General features: G+C 50.5%; 1 long non-coding RNA gene and 4 other non-coding genes across 5 annotated transcripts in view; 4 read left to right on the top strand and 1 right to left on the bottom strand.

Annotated features, from left to right (window-relative positions):
* The window catches only part of LOC127040994 (uncharacterized), a 213,170-nt gene that overhangs the window by 19,932 nt on the left and 167,118 nt on the right, over window positions 1–26,120 (top strand). The window lies entirely within an intron of this gene.
* Window positions 5,072–5,143, bottom strand: TRNAM-CAU (transfer RNA methionine (anticodon CAU)). Its single transcript has one exon. It is a non-coding gene; the product is annotated as a tRNA-Met (tRNA).
* LOC127041043 (U5 spliceosomal RNA) lies at window positions 9,744–9,860 on the top strand. Its single transcript, XR_007771624.1, has one exon. It is a non-coding gene; the product is annotated as a U5 spliceosomal RNA (small nuclear RNA).
* On the top strand, window positions 10,987–11,173 carry LOC127041019 (U2 spliceosomal RNA). Its single transcript, XR_007771602.1, has one exon. It is a non-coding gene; the product is annotated as a U2 spliceosomal RNA (small nuclear RNA).
* On the top strand, window positions 24,880–24,961 carry TRNAS-UGA (transfer RNA serine (anticodon UGA)). The gene has a single exon. It is a non-coding gene; the product is annotated as a tRNA-Ser (tRNA).

Below are 26,120 nucleotides of genomic sequence, written 5' to 3'. Positions count from 1 at the left end.
AGGGGTGGGGCGTGGGGCTGGGAAGCATGAGCCTTTACTCCTCCTTCCCCAGACACAGTTGCATGGGCACACACCAAAGGAGCCTGCAGCACTGCTGCCTAGAGGAAACTGAGGCACCAGTAACTGATAGACACATCATGGCTCTCCTCATCCTCATCCTCTTTTCCATGTACAACCTGGCCAGGGGAGGGAGGGGTAAACTCAGGGCAGTTGCATAGTTAACCTGTGGAACTCCTTGCAAGAGCATGTTGTGAAGGCCAAGACTAAAACAGGGTTCAAAAAAGAACTAGATTAGTTTACAGTGGATAGGTCCATCAAGGGCTATTAGCCAGGGTGGGCAGGGATGCTGCCTGTAGCCTCTGTTTGCCAGAAGCTGGGAATGGGCAACAGGGGATGGATCACTTGATAATTCTCTGCTCTGTTCATTCCCTCTGGGGCACCTGGCACTGGCCACTGTCAGAAGACAGGAGGATACCGGGCTAGATGGACTTTGCGTCTGAACCAGTCTGGCCGTTCTTCTGTCTCCCTTGGAGCAGCAGTGACACCCAGTGGGCAGTCAGAGTAATGCACAGAAGGTGTTTTCCTTGGCGCAGCAGTGACACTCAATGGCCAATCAGGGTAACACACAGAGCATGTTTCCCTTGGAGCAGCAGTGGCACCTCGTGGTCATTCCAGGTAATGCACAGAAGGTGTTTCCCTTGATACAGCAGTGACACCCACTGGTCAGGTGGTGTAATGCTCAGCGTCTGTCTGCGCTCTACTAGCAGTGACACCCACGGACCAGTCACGGTAAGGCACAGAATGTGTTTCCCACCAATCTGCGTAAGGCACAGAGCATGTTTCCCATGGAGCAGCAGTGACACTCAGTGACCAGCAGGGGTGGCATCAGACTCTTCTCCTTTAGTGGGGGACTGAGGCTACATCTACACTACAGGATAAATTCGAATTAGCTTAAACCGATTTTATAAAACAGATATTATAAAGTCGATTGTGAGCCTCCACACTAGGCACATGAATTCGGTGGTGTGCGTTCATGGTCCGAGGCTAGCGTCGATTTCTGGAGCGGTGCACTGTGGGTAGCTACTGTAAAATAATGAGGCCAATAACGTCAATTTGCGTCCACACTAATCCTAATCCGATATAGTAATATCGATTTTAGCGTTACTCCTCTCATTTTGTAGGAGTACAGAAATCGATTTAAAGAGACCTTTAAATTGATATAAAGAGCAGTGTAGTGTGGACGGGTGCAGCGTTAAATCAATTTAACGCTGTTAAAATCAGTTTAACAGTATAGTGTAGACCAGGCCTGAGATGGGCTAGACAAAAAAAATTGGGGAGCTGTGCCCCCCATTACCTGGCCTCACCCTTCACGGGGGCCAAGCCTCTGTTCCTTCTCAGTTAAAGGCCAGGCTCATCTCCTCTCCCCCCGGCTAGGGTTTACAGCAATACAAACTTTATTAAAATAAAATAGTAAACAGGGTTTACTTAAAATATTCTAAATCTGTCCAAATTTTAGTACTGAATCCAAAGTTCTCTTAAAGATCCCATCAGTAACCAAAACCTAAATGAAAAATTGAAACCAAAAACAAGGCTTAATTTAAAACCCAAACATTAAGAAAAACTTTGTTTGTAAAAATAAAAACTAACAAATGCTGTAAATTAATAATTTCAACATTTTATCAAAAAAGTCTGCTACAGCAGAATGATAAAATAACATCAAATAAATAAGCATGACCACTAAAACCTCCTATAAAGGAATTGAATCCTTGAATACTGGTCAAATCGTAATAAAATATGCAGAACTATGTCAAAACTAGTGTTGCAAGTCAGCCATTTCAATCCAGAAAATGTCAATTAAAAGCTCCATTCCAACTAAAAAAACCAAAACAACCCAATAAACCAAAATGGTCACAGCCTGAAACAAACCTACACAGAAGCAAAATTAAACCTGCACCAACATTGGAACAAACGATGTAAATTTCTATTTCTAACTTCTTGTGTCTCCCAGGAGGAAGGTGTTTTGCACCCCATTAGCCAGGCTGTCACTGCAGCTTTCCTTTCACTAAATAAGATTTGTACCAAATATAAATTGCCCTCCAATTTCTCTAAGAGAAATTGAAATTGTATCTTTGCACTAATATCCCAAGTGTGCAAGTCCATCCCCTCAGAGCAGCCCCACACCCTGAGGCCAGGGGAGAATCCCAGCTGGTTTATGCATTTGTAACCCTGGGGCCTGAAGCTGATGAGAGAAAGGGAAATGAGCCATCTTGGAGCTTTCCGATACCACCTGCTGGGAGCACAGGGATTTGACTGAGTGACATCCTGGCTAATATTCACCTTGTTCTCCGCCAGCAGGCTCCACTGGAGAGCTCGGGAGTGACTTGACCATGACAGCACCCTATTTACATATTAAAAGACGGCATTTTGGGGCCAATGGGGTAAAATGTGAGTACTTTAGGGGTTGGGACCCACATGAGAAGGGATGTGGACAAACTGGAGAGAGTCCAGAAGAGGGCAATAAAAATTATTAGGGGACTGAGACACATGACTTACGAGAACCTACAGGCCATATCCTGTATGTTAAGCTAAGGCAAAGTTAGCATATGTATATTGTGACCTTTTACTCAGAGAGGAAAATCGACCTTTATCACGTTACTTAAAAAGATAAGTACCCATGCCTATCCAAGACCTTTACTTAGACCAATCGACAATGGAGAATAGCATAGGGTTTTATTCAGTGTTGTACCCACAGATTTAACAGGTACACTACAAAGTAACTTATGTGCATATGTACATGTCATCAGCAAGCACAAACATACTAGCCTATGAAGTAAATGTACCCTAATTTTTTGTGGGTGAGGAATGAAATTTGAGCATAGGAGGAAGGATTTCCGGCCTTTGTGCCCTATAAAAGAGGTAACCCACCTCACTAGAGCACTTTGCTCTATCATTGTGACTTAATTCCTCCACTCTCTCTCTATGTACTATCAGTAGGCTGTACTTTTTCTTAAATTTTAAGTTTCAAGGGAACTAGGCTAAGTTCGGTTTCCCTACATTTTTAGTCTTTGTTTATTAGGTTTTGATTTTAAGTTTAACATATTCAAGTAAACCCTAAGTAACACTAGCATTTTCTAAGCACTGCATCTTTCATTTAAGAATTGAGAAACCTGAACTGCAAGGCTGGTCCTGTGTCTCTTACCACCAGGTTATCAAGGAAGGCTGTGAGTATATTAACCAAATCTTTGTTGCATATAATGCCATATGTATCTTTTGAATAGCAGTAATGCAAATGTAACTTTGTAAGTCAATTAAATTAAATAACATGTAAGCTAATCAATTAAATTTTCATCAAATTATCCAAATTAATATTATTAGTACACCCTAAATCACGGTACATGGGACAGAGAGTTGGAGTGCAGAGGGATGAAGGCACTGGTTCTAGAGGTGCTGACTCTGAGGTGGGGTTAGAATGAGACATTCAGAGTGCAGTAGAGGACTCAGGGTTAGGATAGAGAATTGGGCTGTGAATGGTCTGGAATGAGGCCAAGAAAGAGAAAACTGAGATGCAAGAGAGAAATCAAGCTAGAGCAAAAACCAGAGAAGAAATATGCGATGTGAGCTGCAAAGGGGAAAAAAAACCTCTGCCTATCCCCTCTCACCAAAGCATCTAAGAACCAGATGAGAGACATCTCTCTCCCACTACAACAACAATTCCAGTTGACCTGGACTGAGGAAGGAAATCTTCTCCTTTGCAGCACTAGCAAACCTGGACTGAGTCATGAACACCTCCCCCCATCCAATCTGGTGTTCCTGGCCTGGGACACGGGAGGCGCTCCTCTCTTCTCCATTTGGGACATGACGGGATAACAGAAGTGACAGGGCTTTATGGGAAATAATTATTTGACTGATTCATGTGCAAGTCCTAGTCCTTCTTAACACAAACAAATGGTTTATCCTGCATGCTGATGCCAGTTTGGAGGGTCTGGGAGCAGTCCCGTACCAGGAAGTGGAAGGAAATGTAAATCTGTAGGCTTTGCCAGCTGAGGACTGTCTGATAGCGAAACTCACTATCCCATCCACCAGCAACAGTTCTTGGTCTTGAAATGGGCCATCACTGAGAAATTTCGAGACTGCTTATGTGGTGCTCAGTTTCAGGTGTGGACAGAGAACAATCCACTGACTTATGTGTTAACAAGGACTAAGCTGGATGCTACAAGGCAGAGATGGGTGGCTACTTTTGCTAGCCATAACTTCGCATTCAATACCAATGAGTTAGTATAATAGGGAATGTGATTTCTCAGGACCACCAATTCTTGGCTGGCGGGAGGATGTAAGCCCACCTGGGGACGGCGATGAGCCCGTGCTACTTCCTTGCTTCCCCGAGGCCTGCAGGGAGCCTCCAAAGTCCCCTTTTGCTGCCTCTTGGCCTCAGTGCTTTCAGCTGGTGGCCCAAAGAGCGTGCTGGATGCCATTCAGAAACCCATCTCCCAGCAGCCGTGCCGGAGGCTCAGGCTTAATCCTCGAGGCCGAGCACAAAAACTTTCAGCCGGGAACATTTTGCTCCCTTCCCGCCTCCGCCAAAGCGGCAAGGGAGAAGGGGACGAGACACGCCTGCTCAGAGACGCCTCCCTCCCACTTCCCTGTAGGCTGTGCAAAGCTGTTGGCCTGCCTCATGCCTCGTCAGGAAAGAGCAGCCATGCTGCCCAAGCCTGAGTCACGTGCGCAGCCAGGCCCGCCCCGGCTGACGGCGCGCAGAGCCACGTGAGTCAATGGCAGGTCGAGTCGGTAGCCTCGGCTCTTTCCCCTCACAGCCACACAGCACTGTCTAGCGCCCCGAGAGCCTCCCTCGTGTTCTCCCGCAGCCCGCCGGGGTGGGTGGGAAGAGGGGACCAGGAAGCACTGCAGCCTCATTCTGGGACAGGAGGCCCTTGCCACACCCAGACCTCCCTCTTGCCTTCAGCCCAGGTAGCCAGGGAGCTCTCTGGCAGGCCACCGCCTCAGCCACCTCTTGCCGCTCTGCTGGTCACCGCCTCGCTGGAAGGCCCAGAGGGAAAAGAAACAAACACACACGTAGCAGAGGATGGTTTCGATCCATCAACCTCTGGGTTATGGGCCCAGCACGCTTCCGCTGCGCCACTCTGCTGGCTCTTCACAGCCCTGCCACCCAGCCGGCACTATCCAGATTAGGGCCTTACGCGCTCTCGTGCTGGCAGGCGGATGCGCAGGCTGCTGGCAGCTGCCCTGGTCACAGGATTTTACAGCATCTGCAGGGTAAAAGGGATCTCTTTGGGGTTTGGACCCCACTGGGAGCTGGGTAGCTGAGTGCCGGAGACGGGAGCACTTCTTAAACTGTTCTCAGTTAAGCCTTCAGCTGGTGGGGGACGTGCTTCAGCCTTGGATCCCTGTCTGCAGCAGGCAAGCGCCTCTGGCTCAATCGGCCCCCCTCGCTGTCTTAGCAGACTAAAACCCGGAGCAAACGCACAAGCCTTGCAAAGGAAGAGGAGCTGGGATCTCGAACAAATGTCAACATTTTATTAAGATGACGTTCAAAGAAAAAAAAACAGGTACGGTACAGCGTTTAGGAGCAGAAGTTTCTGGTGATCAGGGAACAACGTACAGATTACCCGGGGGTGCGAAGTTCGGTTTAAGATCGGGTGGCATAAGGAATACATAATGTGCAATAGCCCCGACTGGGGGTAAAAGGTTAACGTACAGACACTGAGTTAGGAGGGTACGTTGTCCATGTGAGGGCTAAGTTCAGGTGTGGAGTATAAAGAGCGGATAGGACGATGAGGATGGATTGACCCGCATTTGGTGAGTTTGAACATTCAGTGTTTTTTAATCTTTTCCACAATCTTGTTTAAGCAGGGTGGCTATGAACTCTACCCTGCCATCTGTTGGTGATCTGTTGTAAAGGCCTTTTGAGGCTGCTGTCATTTGCATGGTTCCACCCACCCCGGATTGCATGATGGGAGTGCTTGTCCAAACGGTCATTTCAGCTGCTGTGTGATCCCCAGTCTCTTTGTTATTGGGGCAGGAGTAATGCAGTGTATTTTGCTGTTCGTTTTGGATCAAGGAGAGAGTAACTGTAGCTGGCATTTGAGGCCTGAGAGCTTCACCCTCGCCTGAAAAGTACTCATCATTAAGGGGTCTGCGTTCCCAATGCCCAAGGCTTGCGGGAGGCTGGAATGGATGTTTGTTTGGTTTTTGGCAGCCGGTGCGTGCAGGTTTTGTTCCTGCCGTCCCTGGTGTGTAAAGACAGAGGTGTTTTTGAATCTCTTTGAGTTGTTGTTAGTGGTGCAGTCGTTGGCCTTAAGCTTATGCTGTTTGATCTCTTTCAGGGTGTGTTTTGGTTCTGAGAGGTAAAAGGCAGCTGTTGTGTGTGTGGTGTTATGGAGTGAGGTGGCAAAGGTTGATTTGCAGAGGTGGTGCATGTGCCACAAAAGCTGTGGGGGCCCACCCCCAGCTCGGGTCCCAGAGGCCAGTATGTGTGTAAACCTACCCATTGACCTGTTACTAAAAATCTGGTTTCAGAGTGTGGCACAAAAGCTGTGCCCCACAGCTTACCTCTCAGAATCCAATCTGCAAAATTTTTTTTGCTGTGTGAGTGATGAGGAGCTTTTTCTCCAACTATGGAGTTGTTTTCAACTTCTAGTGTGGAAAAGAGATTACAGCGTAGCCCTTTAGAAATAGTGCAAAACTGCTTTGAGTCACTAACCACTTTTTATCTATAGCTAGTTCTAAACATGGGTTAGAAACATAAAACATCCTGTTTTTGAACTGGAGAGACACAAAGAGCATAAAATGTGCATTTTAAGATACCACAAGAAATCCATAACACTAAGTGCAAATATCCCTTTTCTATCTCGCTTATTTCACCATGTTTTGGAACCCATGTCCCTTGCCTAACGACATTCATGTAGGTTCGGGTGAGTCCCGAAATCATGAACCGCTAAGTTCCGTTCTACTGTCCTTGATTCATATCACCGGAATAACTGCACTTTATTACCACTGCCCTAATAAGAAAGAGACTGAGGATCCCACAGCAGCCGAAATGATCCTTTGGACAAGCACCCCCATCATGCAATCCGGGGTGGGTGGAACCATGCAAATGACAGCAGCCTCAAAAGGCCTTTACAACAGATCACCAACAGATGGCAGGGTAGAGTTCATTCTCACCCTGCTTACATCCTCCCTCCAGCCAGGCAGATTGGACAAATGACCCGGGAATAGTATAAAAATATTGCTCAGGCAGGCAGGAGTGAAATCAGGAAGGGCAACTCATGCTTGGAGTTGTAGCTAGCAAGAGATGTTAAGAGTAACAACAAGAAGGGTTTCTTCAGGTATGTTAGCAACAAGAAGAAAGTCAATGAAAATGTAGGCCCCTTACTCAATGAGGGAGGCAACCTAGTGACAGAGGATGTGGAAAAAACTAATGTAGTTGATGCTTCCCCCTGTCCCCATCTTCACGAACAAAATCAGCTCCCAGACTGCTGCACTGGGCAGCATAGCATGGAGAGGAGGTGACCAGCCCACTGTGGAGAAAGAAGTGGTTCAAATCTATTTAGAAAAGCTGGACGAGCAAGAATCCTTTGGGCTGCATGCGATGCATCCGAGGGTGCTAAAGGAGTTGGCGGGTGTAATTGCAGGGCCACTGGCTATCTTTGAAAAGTCATGGTGATCGGGGGAGGTCCCAGATGACTGGAAAAAGGCTAATGTAGTGCCTATCCTTCAAAAAGGGAAGAAAGAAGGAGGATCAGGGGAACTACAGGCCAGTCAGCCTCACCTCAGTCCCTGGAAAAATCATGGAGCAGGTCCTCGAGGAATCAATTCTAAAGCACTCACAGGAGAGGCAAGTGATCAGGAGCAGTCAGCATGGATTCAGCAAGGGCAAGTCACGCCTGACTAACCTAATTGCCTTCTGTGAGGAGATAACTGGGTCTGCGGATGAGTGGAAAGCAATGGAGGTGTTACTCCTTGACTTTATCAAAGCTTTTGATACAATCTCCCACAGTATTCTTGTCGGCAAGTTCAAAAAGTATGGGCTGGATGAATAGATTATAAAGTGGACAGAAAGCTGGCTAGGTCGTCGGGTTCAGCGGGTAGTGATCAATGGCTCCACGTCTAATTGGCAGCTGATATCAAGCGGCGTGCCCCAAGGGTTGGTTCTGGGGCTGGTTGTGTTCAACATCTTCATTAATGATCTGGAGTATGGCTTGGACTGCACTCTCAGCAAGTTTGCAGATGACACTAAACTGGGAGGAGCGGTCGATACGCTGGAGAGTAGGGATAGGATACAGAGGGACCTAGAAAAATTAGAGGATTGGGCTGAAAGAAACCTGATGAGGTTCAGCAAGGACAAGTGCCCAATCCTACACTTAGGACGGAAAAATCCCGTGCACTGCTCCAGACTAGGGACCGAATGGCTAGGCAGCAGTTCTGCAGAAAAGGGCCTAGGGGTTACAGTGGATAAGAAGCTGGATATGAGTCGACAGTGTGCCCTTGTTGCCAAGAAGGCTAACGGCATTTTGGACTGTATACGTAGGGGCATTGCCAGCAGATCGAGGGACGTGATCGTTCCCTTCTATTCGACATTGGTGAGGCCTCATCTGGAGTACCGTGTCCAGTTTTTGGCCCCACACTCCAAGAAGGATGTGGAAAAACTGAAAAGAGTCCAGCCTAGGGCAACAAAAATGATTAGGGGGCTGGAAGACATGACTTATGAGGAGAGGCTGAGGGAACTGGGATTGTTTAGTCTGCAGAAGAGAAGAATGAGGGGGGATTGATCGCTGCTTTCAACTACCTGAAAGGGGGTTCCAAAAAGGATGGATCTAGACTGTTCTCAGTGGTACCAGGTGACGGAACAAGGAGCAATGGTCCCAAGTTGCGGTGGGGAAGGTTTAGGTTGGATATTAGGAAAACCCTTTTTCATGAGGAGGGTGGTGAAGCATTGGAGTAGGTTCCCTAGGGAGGTGGTGGAATCTCCTTCCTTAGAGGTTTTTAAGGTCAGGTTTGACAAAGCCCTGGCTGGGATGATTTAGTTGGGGATTGGGTTGGACTAGATGACCTCCTGAGGTCCCTTCCAACCCTGAGAGGCCATGATTTTTAAGCTGTTCCCGTGTATCAAGGTGAGCTGCAGCTCAGCGAACCCCAAGGATCTGAGGCCAGCTACTTTGCAGGAGAGACAGACCAAGCAGCAAGTACAACACGGGGTCGCACCCCGGCCGGCAGATAGAATCTCATGTCTGAGATCCCGGCTCCTGTTCCTTTGCAAAGTGTGTGCTTTTGCTCCAGATTTTAGCTGTGGGCCAAGTGCCCTCTGGCTTCTCGTCCGGGCTCCGTCCTCCATGTGCCTGGCCATCAGCGGGACTGTCTCAGGAGAGCAGCTTCCCCACCCTCACTGCATCCCAATCTCCGCCAAGCTGGGGAAGGAGCAGAGGCAGCTCGGAGAAAAGACTCCTTTGAGCACCGGAGACGGCCGGAGCATCTTATTTGCATACCCACAGTGCGTTGCCTGCAGTGAAGCGAGTCCCTGGTCAAGGGGCTGGTTTTGCTCCCTGTGTCCCCGGTTCCCATGATCCAACTCAGGCTGTCAATCGGTTCAATTCCATTTCCTCTAAAAGCTAGCAGTTTAGTGGGCTGTGAGAGTAGTCACCCTGACTTGTGGTAGGATATGTGGTTGCCCTGGCAGAGACTCTGCTTTTTTTTTCCTTTTTCTTTTTTTTTCTTCCTTCTTCTTCTTTTTCTTCTCTCCTCTTCCCAGTTTGTATAAATCTTTTGTCTTTTACTAAAGATTTTTGTGGAGAGGAGCATTTATGAATTTGTACCCAATTTTTTTGAGGCTTTGTTTTGGTAATGCAGTTCCCTGTTGTGAAAAAAACAGAAGGATACTATCTCAACTAGTGTCAGTAACTCAAGCTTTTCTATTAGTGTATGAAAACAACTGAGAGCTCTGAAAATGACTGTGTGGGATTTTTTGCCCCTTTTTTTTTTTTGAGCTCATTGTGTTAGTGAGATGGCTTCCTAGCTAACAGGGGACTGTTTTGTGGTGTGTATTCTGCTGGCTCTTTGGTTTCATAAGTTTTTGGTTATCACACTTAAAGAGCAGCAAAGAATTGCGTTGTTGTTTGTGTTAACGTTTGGTCTGTCCTAAGAGTGTATGGTTTGGAGTCATTTGTAACTCTTGGGTTAGTTATTGTCAACAGCTTATTTTTGGGTCCCTGAGTTGAAAGGCTGCTCTTGCGGATTTCAGTTTGTCATTGTTGGAAGGTCAGTTAAAGAGCTGCTTTCTTAATCTAGTCCATGAGGGTTCTTACGCCGCCCTCCTTAATATACCTTCCAGAAGGTAATTGCATGGTTTCCCTCGTCTCCCCACAGAAGAGAAATTGTCCATCCCTTTCCTGTTGGGAAAACACCAGTGTTTTTAAATGTTTTGCCCAGATGAGGGATAGTTCATAGGAGCAGAAGAGGAGGAAGTTTGTGGCCATTTGAGTCAGATTCCTAGCATTTAAGGCCAGAAGGAACCAGCCGATCACCTCAGAGGGACTAAGGGGCACCAATGCCCCAAATAGCGAGGAACTGCTTTGATGCAATTGACTGTATGTTTGATATAGTTGCGTGGGAAGGAGCAGAAAAGAGCACTGGGGCTGCGGAATAGCGCTTGCATAGGCTTTCTTTGCCCTGGTTTCCTATAAGAGTTAACAGTGAGAGATTGGTAGTCACAGGTCAGTGGGTGGGTTTATGGAAATTAGGAGTCTAGAGGGGAAACCAGGAAGAGGAAGGCATCTGCAAGACTTGTCTGTCTTTGAACAGAATTGTGTGTTAAGGGTTCTTGCTTTGAATTCTTCCACTGGAGTCATTTCGGGGAAGTGAGTCAGTCTTCCGTAGAGTTCCCTAGTTATGGTGTTTGTTGCATGTCTGGGAGCTCGTCCTGGTGAGGTAGAAATGGGTGGGCGCAGGGGTGTGCGTGCGTGGCAGAATGTCAGTATTGTTTCTTGGCTCTCTGGAGCTAAGATCAAAGCATAGTGTCTGTTCATTATAACCTGTCTTTGAAGTAAGCACTGTGTATTACCTTGATTTTTGAAAGAGAAGAATTAGTGACAACAGGAGCTTGCTTTGTCTACCCCATACATGGATCTGGTATTGTAGTGTCTCCAGGAACAGTGTATCTTTTTTAGGGGAGAACCTTCTCATTAGAAAAACAGAAAAGAATTAAACTGTGATGATTTTTTTTTCAAGCAGATTTTTTTTTTTGAAAAAGCAGAAAAATATGGTGTTTTTAGTGGTTTTGTTTCTTTATGATAAACACAATACAGTTACACTTCCTTGGAAGTGTTTTGTGAGTCTGTAGATGTGAGAGGTTCTTCTTTGTCTTGCTAGATAATTATTTAAGAGGCTGGACTTCTTCTTTCTGCTGTGAGTCTTTTCAACAGTATGAGGGACAAATGCTTTCCGGACTCTGGGTCTGTTGGGGAGATGGTTGTTTTTTTTGTTTTTGTTTTTCTTGGGGTGGGGGCTTGGTAATATTTGAGATTACGTGTACATCAACAACTGCACGAGTTACACAGACTTCTCCGTACCCGACCTACGTTCTATGTATCTTGGTTCGTAAGATCTAGACAAGGCACTAGATGTCGTGCTGCATCCGGCACACAAGGGCCCCAAGCCTGATTTTTTCCCCCCAAACTGACTGTAATCTAAATGCTAAATAATTACCCTTAACTTCTCATTATTGCCACCCTCACTATTGGAAAATCCCCAAAATCACAACAGTGACTTATAAATCATGAGAATTCTTTGTTTAAAAAATGTAATGTGGGTTCTCTATCTTTCCCTTCCAGTTTTCTGAACCAGGCAAGCTTGAAACTTACTTTTCTAGTGCAGCCAGAGCCCCAGAGAGCAGGAGCCCCTGGAGCCTGGGGCTGGCAGGCAGTGAGGTTCCTCACGGTTGTGTATTACACACACACTTTGATCTCACCCACCAAGCATCAAGTGTGATCTCCTCAGGCACAAGAACAGCCTTAACATGGAGTCACAGACAGCCCCCTTGGGCACCCTGACTCTAGCTTGCCACCCAGGTGTAGTAGAAGCTGCTGTAACACTCAAAATCTGTATGTCCTTTAGGGCTAACCCTAGCCAAACAGCCGGGATCCCTTGCTTATGCTTAGAAGGCATGCCGTCTCCCTGAAGTCCAAGCAGCATCGCGGGTGGGGACAACAGTTTCTTCCTGACAGAGATTTTATTCCATTCCCCCAGAGCTCAAGCTGATGGGGGCAAGTGTTTGTGCAGGTCTCTGCCTCCTCGTGGGTGTGTGAGGGGTGTTATGGAGTGAGGTGGCAAAGGTTGGAAAGGAGATGACGCTTCTTCTGGTAAACTAGCATTTCACACTTGGTAATGCTTCTCTCCTGACTGGTGGCGGAGTGGCAGCAAGGGGGTTTACAGCTTTAGTGCCAACGCTTATATATCACCTTACAACACAGGCTACGGCTATTATAGGTGAGAAGAATGCATGCAGCAACTGACGAGCTAGTCATAAACTCTAAACACATTTTTATGAATCTAATGCCTGTTTTAACAACACTAACAAACAGGTGAGCAAGACTAGTTTCCAGCCATGCGTTTGTCACTTATCAGTAAGGCCTAGGGGCCTTGGCGTGAGCTGGCACCTGGTCTGCCAGCGTCAGAAGAGGATCTTCCCTCTCTTATCCCCAGGTGTTTGTACTGGGAGCAGTACTGTTCAACTTATTCATAAATGATCTGGGGAAAGGGGTAAACGGTGAAGTGGCAAAATTTGCAGATGATACAAAATTGCTCAAGATAGTTAATTCCCAGGCAGACTGCGAAGAGCCACAAAGAGATCTGACACAACTGGGTGACGGGACAACCAAATGGCAGATGAACATCGGCGCTGTTAAGTGCAAAGTAATGCACGTTGGAAAACAGAATCCCAACTATCCCTATAAAAAGATGGGGTCTAAATTAGCTGTTACCATTTGAGAAAGAGATCTGGGAGTCGTTGTGGATAGTTCTTTGAAAACATCCACTCAATGTGCAGCGGAGTGTTGGGAATCATTACGAACGGGATAGGTAAGAAGACAGAAACTATCATATCGCTTCAATATCAATCCACGGTACGTCCACATCTTGAATACTGTGTGCTGATGCAGTCGCCCCAATCTCAAAAAAGATCTATTGGAATGGGAAAGATTCAGAAAAGGACAACAAAGATGATGAGGGGATATGGACCAGCTTCTGTCTAAGAAGAGATTCATAAGATTGGGACTTTTCATCTTGGAAAAGAGACGACTAAAGGGGGATACGACGGAGGTCTATAAAACCATGACAGGTGTGGAGAAAGTAAATATAAAAGAAAAAAAAAGCTGTGGCTCTTTGACGGCAGCTCAACCACACTGCTTCTTCTGCGGCAGTTCGGCGGCGAGTCCTCCCTCCCTTCCTCTTTGGTAGACATTTGGTGGCAGCTCAAAGACTAAGACAGGAAAAGGGGGACCCGCCGCCGAATTTCCGCCAAAGACCAGACATGCTGACCCGATACCAGACGGGCCGCCCCTTTGAATTGGCTGCTCCAAGCACCTGCTTCCTACCCTGGTGCCTGGAGCCAGCCCTGCTCCCGTGACAAGCAGGGGCTGGTGCAGAGCATGGCAGGGCAGGGAGATGACATCTCCTCTAATAGCGGGGCCCTTTCACAGCAAGGGAAGCACCTCCCCGCAGTAGCACAGACCCACTTACTCCTCCTGCTTTCTCCTGACACCAGCACCACCTTTCCCGGCAGCACCTGCTTCCAGACTCGCACCAGAAATGAGAAGTTTAGGCCGGGCCTGGCAGCAGCTGTCAGGAAATGGAAGCAGGAGACACAAACACTCCCATTGTGCTGTGGGGCCCATCCTGGCTGGTGGGAGATGGAGGCAGTGGACACTACCACCCCCATGGTGCCGTAGGGTTTTCAGATAGGGTGCCCTCCCCAGGGTTGGGCTCCAGGGGAGGTTTGGCATCTTAAGGGACTGGGTGAAGAGGCTTGGAGGAAGTTTGAAGACCAACAGTGAAGGGGAAGTTGGACACTGGCCAGAATACCAGAGAGACAAGGCAGGTGAGGTGATACCTGTTACTGGACCAGCTTTGGAGTCACACAAGGTCTTCTTCATGGAAGGGAAAGGTGCTCAGAGCATCACAGTTCAACAGAAGGTGGAATACTCTGCCCCGAACACCAGACTTTCCCCTACTTACTGGAAAGGGGCAGCAGTCCCCACTGTCCTGTCAACAGCCCCACTACGTAACCCAGAGGTGGCTGCATCTTAGCACCAAGACACCAGTGGTCACCGCTCCAGAGGAGATGGTACATACAGGCCACTGCCCTACGTGGCCACCAGACATCACAGACTGTGCTCTGTCTTAGCTGGCCCCACATGTTACTGCCCCAAGAGGTGAGGTACACACAGGCTACTACTCAAACTGAGCACCTGGGGTCACTGCAGCAAAGGTTAAGGGGAATACAAGCGGGGCACTGTTGCACATGGCCACCAGGTGGCACTGCTGCAATGGCGCTTTTGCGGTGGAGATGATAGGCCACTGCCTGATGTGGCCACTACCACAATGGCGTGGGGAGAGGGGGAGGGAGATACCAATAGGGCACTGCCACACCAGGGCACCACGGGGAGGTCACTGCTCCAATTAGTAGAGATACACATCGGGTAGTGCCCCAACTGGGGGCCCTACCCTAGAGAGAGGGGGGGCTGGGGAGAGAAGAGGAAATCAAAGGCCACTGCCTCACTTAGCCATCGGGGTCACTACCTAAATAGGGGACACACACACACAGGGCACTGCCCCACTTGACCAGCAGGGGTCACTGCCCCAATTGGGGGATATACAGAGGGTATTACCCCACAGGGATGCCAGGGATCAGTGCCTGCCATATCTGGCACACGGGTAGAGGGGATAGGGTGACCAGATGTCCCGATTTTATAGGGATAGTCCCGATATTCGGGACTTTTTCTTATGTAGGTGCCTATTATCCTCCATCCTGTCCCGATTCTTCACACTTTCTATCTGATGACCCTGGGGGCGGGGGAGGGAGGGGGCTACACAAAGGGCACTGCCATACTGGGCCATCAGTGCACATCCCTAGTCGGGGAGTGACACACACCAGAAGCAGGGCTCACTGCCACAAAGGGGTTGGAAGATACCCAGGGCACTGCCTGACACAGCCACCCAGGCACCCTGCCACCTTGGGGGAGGTGAAGAATACACCTTGGGCACTGACTCCTCTGGCTATTAGTGGTCACATGCCCAATATAGGGGTTGGGGGGAGTAAATATACACAGGGGACTGCCCCACCTGGGGAACACGTGTCAACGAGATGAGAGTGGGATACACAGAGGGCCCTGCCCCAATGGCTGATATACACACAAGGCCCTGCCTCACCTACGCACCAGCGCTAACAGGCACAATGGCAGTAGTGGGGTCACACAGACAACTGACCTCAGTTGCCACCAGGGGTCGCTGCAGCAATGCTAGGGGGATACATGCCAGGCATTGCTGCCCCTCGCCACCAGGAGTCACTGCTCCTACAAGAAGGCACCTACAGGACACTCCCGTGCCTGGCCAGCAGGGGTCACTATCACTGGGGAGGGGCTATGGGGAAGCAGAGAAAGAGCAACTAACTGCAGTGGGGATAATCATAATCTACCGGGGAGAAAGAACGGACTCCACTAGGACATCGCACCAATTCCGGTCAGGCTGGATACCAGCAATTCGGGGCTGGAGCAGCTCCAGCTAGAGGCTGGGTGGAGACAGGTGACCTCGGTTTCTGCGCTGAGCAGGTTGCTTTGGCAGCGAGGAGGGACAGGGAACCCCCTGCCCAGGGTCTTGCTGCTCAAGGAAGGGGAGATCTGCGGCACTCTTTGGAGTAGCTGGTTCAGCAGCCGTGAGCCACACGCTTCTCCCTGCCTGAGCTCTCCAGGAGCGCATTACGTACAGGTGTGCGCTGGATGTAGGCACCAGTGTAACAACAGGGCCAGACTCCGCTGAGTGCTGCCTGTGAGAGACAGGGCCAGAGTCAGACGGGCAGATGGGGGAAGGACATGACAGAGCCAGCGGCCATGAGCTGATCCCATCACAAGTCCAGCCTGTGACATCACCATCCGTCCCTGCAGCTCTCCATCTGTCCCGCTGTCCGTCCAACCCTCAACCCCCCATCCATCCCCAACGTATGCCACACATACCCCTTCACCCATCTGCCTCACGCACTCATCTATTTCCTCATGCATCCTGCTGTCCCTCTGATTGTCCCTGCAGTGCCTAGCACAAGGAAGCATAGTGGACCCTGAGCGAGGCTTTTGGGTGATGCATAATGGAGCTAGCGGGTGAAAGGGGCATCTCTAATCCCAGCCCCACTTCTCCTCTGCCCAAAGCCACGACCATGAGCCCACCCCTCTCAGTCTCAGACCTCACAGCCCCAAAGACATGAACGGCCACTCACACTGTGACCTAGTTACAGCAATGAGGTCTTCCCAAAGATAGGAGGTGGGAGGAGCAACCCTCAATCCTAGCAGGCAGGACACATCCTTCCCAGTACGGCAGAGACCCTGCCCATGGGCAGATAGACCCAGCTGAGCCCATAGGAGACTAGGGGAGGGGGAGCAGAGGAAGAGAATGCAGGCAACTGAACATGACAGGTGTCCATGAAAGGAAAGAGAGAGAGTTTGAGTGAAAGTTGGCCAACACAGAGATAGAAACCTAGGAGGACGAAAGAAATTCACAACAGGGAGTCACCCTCATGGATCCAACTTTCTGCTAGGGAGCACACACCACTCCTGGCCAGAGAGATGATCAGCTCTCGCAAATGGCAACATCATCTCCCCTGAAGCCAAAGCTAGTCCAGAAACCAACATCCAGGTAACAAGAAGTCCCTGCCTGGAGCCAGGACGGCTGTGACCAGAGCCCTTCCCAAACCAGATACACATCTCACCAACAGAGACGGTTACTCTTGTCCCAGTTAGGCAGCTCTTGCCTGACATCAACAGGATTCACGCTGTCACTGCTCTCGATCACTTTCCATCTCACCTCAGGGCTGGACTCCGTTCCTGCGACTTCTTTTCCCTTGGTATGAAACACAACACAATAGGAAAAGAAAAAGCAATGGTGGTGAGGCTCCTCTTCTCGCTACTCCCGCACCCCAGGGCTTCGGCTTCAACCTTCCTCCCATTCTGCCATCACAGCTACAATTAGAAATCTGAACCCGGGGCTCACACCTGGTTGTCTCCCCAATCCTAGGCCCTGTCCAGTATGTCTTCCTCCACAGAAGTTATCTGGCCTCATCTTGCACTCCATCTTCATATTGCTCTTCTCCTTCCCAGAGCTCCTGCTCTGCTCCTCAGACCTGTCTGTCCTCAGCTCTGCAGGCAGAGGGGAAGGGGCATGATGGGAACACACACACTCCATTCCAGACACCACACAGCATCCACAGGGCTACCAAAACACCTCATCTTCGGCCAAAACCACACCTCACCCTGAGGGAGCAAAAAGCCTTTGTGAGTACAGCACACACAAGACAGTGCCGGGGCAGGTCCCACTGGTGCCCCCCCCGGCTCCCCGTGGGGAGGGGGCGGGGGCAGCGAAGCCTCGGGGCGAGGGAACCAGGCCCGCACCCCACGCGCCGAGTCTCTGTCCCGCGCTCTCTCCGCCAATCAGGGAGCGGGGAGGGGCGCGGCGACCTGCCGAGCTACGGCCCCTCCTCCAATAGAGGCCGCATGTGAGAGGGAGAACTACGCTTCCCAGTGTGCACCGGGAGGGGTCGGGTTGCCTGAGTAACTGGTCATCACTTCCGCTGTGAGACGGGCCAGGAACTACAACTCCCAGCCTGCCCTGGGGCGCTTCCGTCCTCTCGAGCCCAGGTGAGGGCGGGTCCCTGGGTCAATCGGACACCTCCTGCCCCGCCCCCCAGAGATCCCCGGCCCCGCCCTCCCCAGGCTCCGGCTTCTGACGCGAACTCTTGTGTCCCGGGGTCTCGGCCTGGCCCCGCCCCCCGCAGCGCGGCGCCCCCCAGTGCGGTGGGGGCTGCCGGGCGCCTGCTCCTCCCCTGGGCTCGTCTGTGCCGCCCCGATGTGCCCCGCGGGGCTGCCCCACTGGGGGGGGGGGCGTTGGGTGGAGCCCTATGGAAACACGGGGGTGGGCGGGGCTGGGAGCCAGGACTCCTGGGTTCTCCCCCCAGCTCGGGGAGGGGAGGGGAGATTAGGGGGTAGAGTGGGGGAGGGGCTGGGGGGTCTCCTGCCCAAGAGGCAAGTCCAGCAGCTGGTGTCGGGCAGCAGGTCACTTGTGGGCCCTGAGCGTCCGATCTGGAAACAGCTGCCTGTCCCCACGCCCGGGGACTGCACGTGGCTGGCAACCGTCTCCTTGTACCTGAGAATTATCCATACACCCCAGGGGTGTGAGCCCTGCGCTCCCCTGTCAGTGCCTGGGGCACAGAGCCATGTGTACGAGTCACTCTCTGTGCGGGGATGTCAGTTCGTACAGACTCTGCTGGTGCTTTTTCTGTAGCCTGTGGTAAAATGAGGCAATTAACTAGATGCGTTGATGGAAGTTCTCTGCGTACCCTCGGGGTACATGTACCCCTGGTTGAGAACCACTGATGTAGGGGAACCCAGGCCCACCCCCCTATTCTGACTTCCAACCCCGTACCCTGGGCAGCTGGTTCTGCTTTGCTTATCTTGCATCAGCCTCAAGTCAGCTTCACTGGGTCACCACTTCCACCATGGCCAGACATCAGAGAGAGGAAGTTTCCTCTCAGCTGTAAAAGCAGCAAGGGCTCCATGAGGGGTCGGTGCTGCTGGAGAAATTATTGACACTTTCTCTAGTCTCCTTTTCAGATTTTGCCCCATTTTTTCTTTAATTCTCCAATATTAATTTAACAATCTCAGATTTGGGATATTTTCACACCTGTTTGACCTGCAGCAAATTTTCTTCCTTTCTTTGGGAAATTGTCCTGAATCATTCCCCAAAGGAGAAGGGGCTTAATGGGTGCAGTTTGCAGAGCCCTGAGACACAGCTGCCTCTCGTGTGGGTTGGGGTGGCCTTTCTCTGCTGGCGAGGAAGGGGACAGGAGGAAAAAGTCCGCAGTGGAGACTGTCCAGCACAAGGATACGCAGTCCTGGCTACTGCTACCCCCAACTGCCAGTCACCTGCCTGCCCCTGCTTCTGCCTCCTTCCCACTGCCAGGAAGGTTTCCTGCTCCACACTCCCCTCACCTACCCTCTTAAAGCACCTCCCCAAAGGGCTCCCTGCTGCCATGTGAATGGTGTGGGTGTGTGTGTGTGTGGGGGGGAATTATTGCTGTCTGTTAATTGAACTTCCACTGTCCAATTACTCTCACTTAATATAAAATATCTTCATATTCGGGTGGTTTTCTCTCATTAGCAAATGTTTCTTTTTAGACCCATTTCTTCCCCAGTTCTCAAAGATAGATATAAAATATCTTGTGTGCCGCGCTGTAGTAGACAGGGTGGTCCCAGGGTACTGGAGGCTTCCCCCTTGGTTTGTATACAAATGTTTGGTGTTATTCTCCAGCCCATTCCTTATGAATACTAACTTGATGTTAACATTTTTGCTGGCAGCTGTGAATTGAGTGGAGCTTTTCACTGATCTATCTACAGCAACATGCAGATCCCGTTCTTGGGTTGTGTAGCCGATAATCTGTTCTGCTGCCGTCGCTAGGTGTAATGCATGTTCAGTAGGAGTTTCTCCCCTCTTCCCTTTTTGTATTTCCTCTCCCTACTAGTGTTGGAGTGTCCTTCTCCTCAGGTTAGTGTATTAATGATCTCATCTTGGGGTCATATGTGTCAATTCGTTGCTGCGTCTTCAGAGAACTATCCATGATGACTCCAAGATCTCTTTCCTGATTAGTTGTAGCTAAATTAGCCCCCATCATATTGTATGTATAGTTGGGGTTATGTTTTCCCAACGTGACATTTATCCACATTAAATTTCATTTGCCATTTTGTTGCCCAATCACTTAGTTTTGTGAGATCTTTTTGAAGTTCTTCGCAGTTTGCTTTGGTCTTAACTATCTTGAGCAGTTTAGTATCGTCTGTGAACTTTGCCACCTCACTCTTTACCCCTTTCTCCAAATCATTTATGAATAAGTTGAATAGGATTGGTCCTAGGGCTGACCTAGTAAAATGACAGCAGCAAGATGGAGTCTGGAGTCACATGGGCAGGTCACATGTCCATGCATGATTCAATTTGCAGGCCTACGCCATTGTTTACATGTTACTTTGAATGTTCCCAGGAAAGCTCAGATGTGGATTGGCATTTTCCAAAGTCCATTGTCAGTGAAACGTTTCTTGATTGGGCACTTACTGAGAATAGTCCTTTCTCAAGAAGCTGACCAAATGCATCACTGAGGCTACTTGAAATCAAATACTTTTGAGATACAAGTACATAGCCCATATTCATAATTTCAAATACAAAAATGGTACACACATACAGCTAGTATAATTATAACCAGCAAATCATAACCTTTTCATAGACACCTCACACTACAACTTTTGCACAATATTTGTTACAAATATATAATAGTGGTGGCAGCAATGATCTATATGGTCCCAGTTGATATTAATAATGTCACAGCCTACAGAGAAGTGAGAGGGAGGCGTCTTCTAGCAGGCGTTTCTCCTACATTTCTCCATTGCCGCTTGGGCAGAGGCGAGAATGGAGCAAAACACGCCTGGCTGAAGGTTTTGCGTTCAACTTTGAGGATTAAGCCTGAGCCTCCGGCATGGGTGCTGGGAGATGGATTTCTGAGTTGCATCCAGCACAGTCTTCGGGCCTGAGCTGAAACCACTGAGGCCAAGAGAGATGAGTTTAAGGTAGCCTTTGAGGCTCCCAGCAGGTCTTGAGGAGCAAGGGGTTACCGCCATCCCTGGGGGCGCTCAAACCACCATCCTTTCGATTAACAGCAAAACACAAAGACCCACTGCGCCACAGAGACACATGTCTGCTGTTACCAAGGCTGCTGCCTAGCAGCGTGCGCATCTGCCTGCCAGCGCTAGAGCTCGCAAGGCAAGTGTGGGTGCTGGAGGTAAAGAGCCAGTAGAGTGACACTGCAGCTCTAAAGGGGGGTGAAGGTCAGGAGTGAGGGGTTCAGGGCATGGGAAGGGGCTCTGGGCTGGGGCAGGGGGGTAAGGATGCGGGAGGGGATGAGGGCTCTAACAGGGGATGAAGGGCAGAAATGAGGGGTTCAGGGTACGGGAAGGGGCTCTGGGCTGGGCAGGGGGTTGGGGTGCAGGAAGGGGTGAGGGCTCCGGCTGGGGATCTGTGTAACCTTCCCCTTTCCCTAGCCATGTGTGTGAGCCACCAGGGCCAGCATGTACAAGGCCTCGCTGCCGAAGCACTGACAGTGTCCAGTGACACTGCACCTGGCCCTCTACTGACAGCTCAGGGGTTTGGCGTCCTCTGGCACTGAGATGCCACAATAATTACAGGGTTATTTCTAATTGGTTAAAGCAGAACTTGTGCTGAGATTAACACGTCCCTCGTGGGTCTGGGGGTTTTACAGCATGAACTGGCTCTGCGTGTGGGTACTGTGCATGTGTTTGAGTGATACTAACATGGCTGAAACACACAACTCCCCATCCTGGGAGTTTCCATCCCCTCGATTCCTTCCACGGGGGCGCTGACCCGGCTCCTCTATGGCCAGATGCCCTGATGGCAGCAGTCGGGATGTTGGGAGAGGTTCTGTTTTCTGTGGCTAGTGACAGCCCCAAAGTGACTCCCACCAGCCCCCATTGCCTTGCCCTGCAGCTGCCAGTCTCTGAATCCTGGCTTGGAATTCGATTGGAACGAGGCCCCTGGGAGCTGGAGAGACCATGGGTCACACACTGCAACATTGTAGCCAGAACATCCATGTCTAGATTTTAAGGCCAGTCAAGACAACTAAATAATCCTGTCTAACCCCCATGCATGTGACAGGCCACAAAGTCACCCCTGCACAGAGCCCAACCACTGGGATTAAACCAAAATATTCCAGCCCTTAGGAGAATATCCCGTTGTGTGCGACAGACGGAGCATAGGAGAGGCAGAGGGGTACCAATACTGGAGGCCCCTGCACTGGAATTGATTTGGTGAGATGTACCCAGCTGATCTGGGCAAGTGACTTGTGCCCCATGCCACAGAGGATGACAAAAACTCCAACATTCCTGCCAGTGTGAGCTGGGGGAAATTTCTTCCTGACCCCAGCAACGGAGATCAGGGAGACCCTGAGCATGAGAGCAAGGCCACCAGCCAAGCACCAGAGAGAAATGGTTTTCTATCTCACACGAGAGCACTTTCTTCAGCCCCCCCCCGTCCCCTCTTGCCACCCTCATGTGGGGTGAAGAATCCATCATTGCCCTGAGTACTTTGTTCCAATGTTTAATCACCCGATTGCAAATGTGTCCCTTATTTCTCATTTTAGTTTCTCTGCCATTAACTTCCAGCCACTGGTTCTTGTTCTGCCTTTTGCTGCTGGGTTAAAGAACCCGTCAGTACCCAGAATTTTCTCTTTGGGAGGGGATTTACACACTGTCATCAAGTGACCTCTTGGTCTTCTCTGTGATAAACTGAGCAGACTGAGCTCTTGTCTTGCACTGGAAGGCAACTTTTCAGCACTTTTTTTTCTCTTCTCTGCCCCCCATCCAATTTTTCATTCTTCATCTTAAAATGTGGCCAAGATGACAGTGTGCAAGAGTCCAGTGTTGGTCTGACCAATGTTGTACACAGAGATAACACTAGTGCCTTATATCTAGTCACTGTTCTCCTATCTGTACATCCAAGGACAATGACAGCATCGCACGGGCATTTCATGCTGAGTTGTTTGTTCATTATGGCACCTAAACCCTTCTCCGAGTCACAGCAGTCTGGCCTTGCTCGTTAGTAAAGCTCAGTGTGTTTGAATGGCCGCAGCTGCCCAAGTGCTCCGTAACATGCACAAGGGAATCCCCTCCTCAGTCCCCTTCACCTGCTGCTGGTCTCTTGTCTCTTTCTTCTTCTCCAGGATCTGCATGTGTCATTGTGGGGGGAGTTCTCCTCCTCTCTTTGCCTGGGAGCGATGTGACCCCCCGGATGGACTGACCAAACCCAGGATTCCTTCAGCCTGAAAGCAGAGGGGAGCCTTCACCCGCTCCCTCTTTAAGGCTCCAGTCCCAGATCCTGAATTTCCTGCCAAAGCACAAAAATCTACACTGAGCCCAACTCCTCTCTCGGTGGTGATTTCCTTTCTCCCACAAATCTGTCTTGAGGACACAGCCCTGGGAACAGGTGAACACAACCCCTGAGATTTCCCTTCGCAGCCTGCAAGGGGCAGTTCGCCCTATTAAACAGCTCGGGAATGTCGTCTTTTTCTTTTCTCCTTTCAAAAATAACTTCTTGTATTTCTAGTCTCTTTATATGACCCACCGATTTGCCGCTTCCAATTCTCTGCTGTACACGCCAGCACTGGATTGAGTGAGGTGCCTGGACCCATCCTGTACTGAGTACATGGGGGACTTGCAGGATCAGACCCTAAAATCGCTTTGGAGGGAAATTCTAACCCCACTCAACCCCAACCTGTTCCTGGGAGGTGTCGGTATTGACCCAGGCCGCCGAGCACCAGGGAATGAAGAGACCAATTTTATCAGTAAGTCAGACCCCCCGGCTGCCCACTGCCTGGATCACCTCCCCGCAGGAGATGCGAGTCACCCTCCAAAGCCATTGCTGGGCCCCGGGGGGCAGCCACACAAGCCATGGGGATGGGCATCTCCCAGGAATCTCGACAACGAATCTCCAGGCCGGAGGGTTTCCCCTAGTGCCTGATCCACCCTCAGGGTCCAGCCAGCCAGCAGCTTCCACCCCAGGCTAGTGCGCTAACAGCAGCAGCGTGGCTGGGGGGTTCGGCCGGTAACTGGGGCCAGTCGTCTGAGCATGAACCCAGCCGACCCCAGGAGATGGACCCGGGTCACCAGCCCAACCCACCACACAGCTGCTGCCACTGCTCCATTAGTGCGTGAGCTCCCATGGACCACGCTGGGGAGATCCCCCAGCTGCAGGGTAGATGCCCCTGAGCGCCTGGCAGGGCACAACTCCTGGCTGCCCTGCCCTGCTGAGTTCTCTACTAGGCTGGGTGGCTCTGGGGCCAAGGGTGCTGGGTGACAGGGAGGCGTTGGCTCTGGGCTGGGACTGTCACTTCCCCCCCTGCCCATCCAACAGGATCACAGCAAACGAAACCAGCTCAGCCTGCAGGGGAAGAGTTCAGTCCAGGGCCTGGTGCATTCTGGGAGCAGGGACGGTGCAGAGAAAGGGCAGATACAGGGCACCTCTGAACACTCTGCGCAGAACTGCTTGTCCTGACCCACAGCCCCTGTTATCCCAGCCCTGGGCTCCCCTCTCACTGCTCTGCCAGTGCCCCTCACTCCGGATCCACAGACCTCCCCCGCTGTATCTGTGACTTCTGCTACCGAACCACCAATGCGCTGACTCCTCTTGTGAGACATTTCTCTGCACAATACTGCTGCTATTCCGGTTACTGACTCCAGGAAACATTTTCCTTAGCCTGGTTCCGTGTGTCACTGGTTTCTATAGCAAAGATCAGTCCCTGGCCCTGTGGCCCAGACATCCTCATTCACATCAAGCTTCAAGTTGAGAATCATTTCTCATTCCCGCTCTGTGGGAGGGGAGACTTTTAAACGCACTCTCTGTGCAACTGCACGTGGCTAAGCAAAGAGAACAAACCCAAAATCCCCCCTGTGCTTTGGGAGCCAGGTTTGCTGTGGGAATTCTGTAGTTCAGATGACTTCATGCCTGGGCATTCTGATTCTTTACCAGTTTCTCTGGCAGTGGGGCAGTTTTGTTCTCACAGCTGTGATAGCCGAGTGGTTAAGGCGTTGGAGTTGAAATCCAATAGGGTTCCCTTGTGCAGGTTCAAATCCTGTTCACAGCGAGGCCTGTGTTTTAGCTACTCTCTAACCCGGGCAATACCTCTCTACAACCCCCTGAGACACTCTCAATTCTCTCCCCACCCCAAGTAAATCCTGTTCTGCTCCTTTCATAGAGATGCCTGGGACACCACTTCTCAGCACCTAAAGCTTCTGGCACTCACCTAGTGCCCCAGAGATCAGCCATAGCCCTGGTTCTGCTCCTCTCTCTAGCGTGTGAAAGGAGCCAAGTCAGCGACTCCATGGGGGCTGCAGAAGCAACAGAGAGAAAAAAAAAAAAAAGGAACCCAGCAGCCATCTCTGCCCCTGCACCTCCCACCTGCTAGCAGGCCTGGCTGATAAGCTCCTCCTCTTCTCCTTCAGTGCCTCCTGCTGGCCATTGATGGGGTGTGCTGGAGGAGTGAGGAGAGAAAGAAGTGGGGCAGGGTCGGGTAGGAAGAGATTTGATGGTTTGGGGGCAGGGCCTGAGGTGGAGCAGGCATTGAGCACCGCCCAGGAACTCTCAAAGTCAGCACCTCTGAGCGCAGAAGTCTTCCCTGAGTCTGAGCTGCCAGGATCCCTGCCGCAGAGCAGGTGCCACAAGTCTCAGCCTCTCTGTCCCACACATGGCTCTGGGCACCACCAGGAATCATTTGGCTCCTGGCACACAAGGCAACTTGAAAGCTGAGTCCCTGGACAGCAGCTCAAACCCTGGCTCCTCCCATTAAGAGCCTGATGCTCTACTGACTGAGCTAGCCAGGCTTGCTAAGAGCCTCCACCCCTCCTCTTCTTCTCCACGGCCACTGCCAAATCCTCCTTCTCTTACTCTCTCCTGCATCTGAGGGTCACTAAATCTCCTCACCTACACAGAAAGCCCGTCCACTGCACCCCAATCCCCCATGCCTGAGCCTCCCTGCTAAAGTCCTGCACCTGGCTCCACAGAATTAATTCTCACATGTTGCTGGGAACTCTACTTCTTGTGCCCAGAGAGTCTCGGCCCCACTCAGTAGAAGACCTGAGAAACACAGTGTCTGCCTTTTCTAAAGAAGTGTTTGGAGGGGATTTTCTTCCCTGACCTAATGGATAAGATGTCTGACTTGAAATCAGGAGACTGAGAGTTTAAGTCTCTTCAAGGTTGTATTGCTGCAGTTTTACCTTCGTGCTGAAAGTCCTGCTCCCTTCAGG

This window comes from Gopherus flavomarginatus, assembly GCF_025201925.1.
Source record: "Gopherus flavomarginatus isolate rGopFla2 chromosome 13 unlocalized genomic scaffold, rGopFla2.mat.asm SUPER_13_unloc_1, whole genome shotgun sequence".
In the NCBI taxonomy this organism is placed as follows: domain Eukaryota; kingdom Metazoa; phylum Chordata; order Testudines; family Testudinidae; genus Gopherus; species Gopherus flavomarginatus.
Note: the sequence above shows the minus strand (reverse complement) of the source record. Positions and strands in the feature narration are given on the sequence as shown.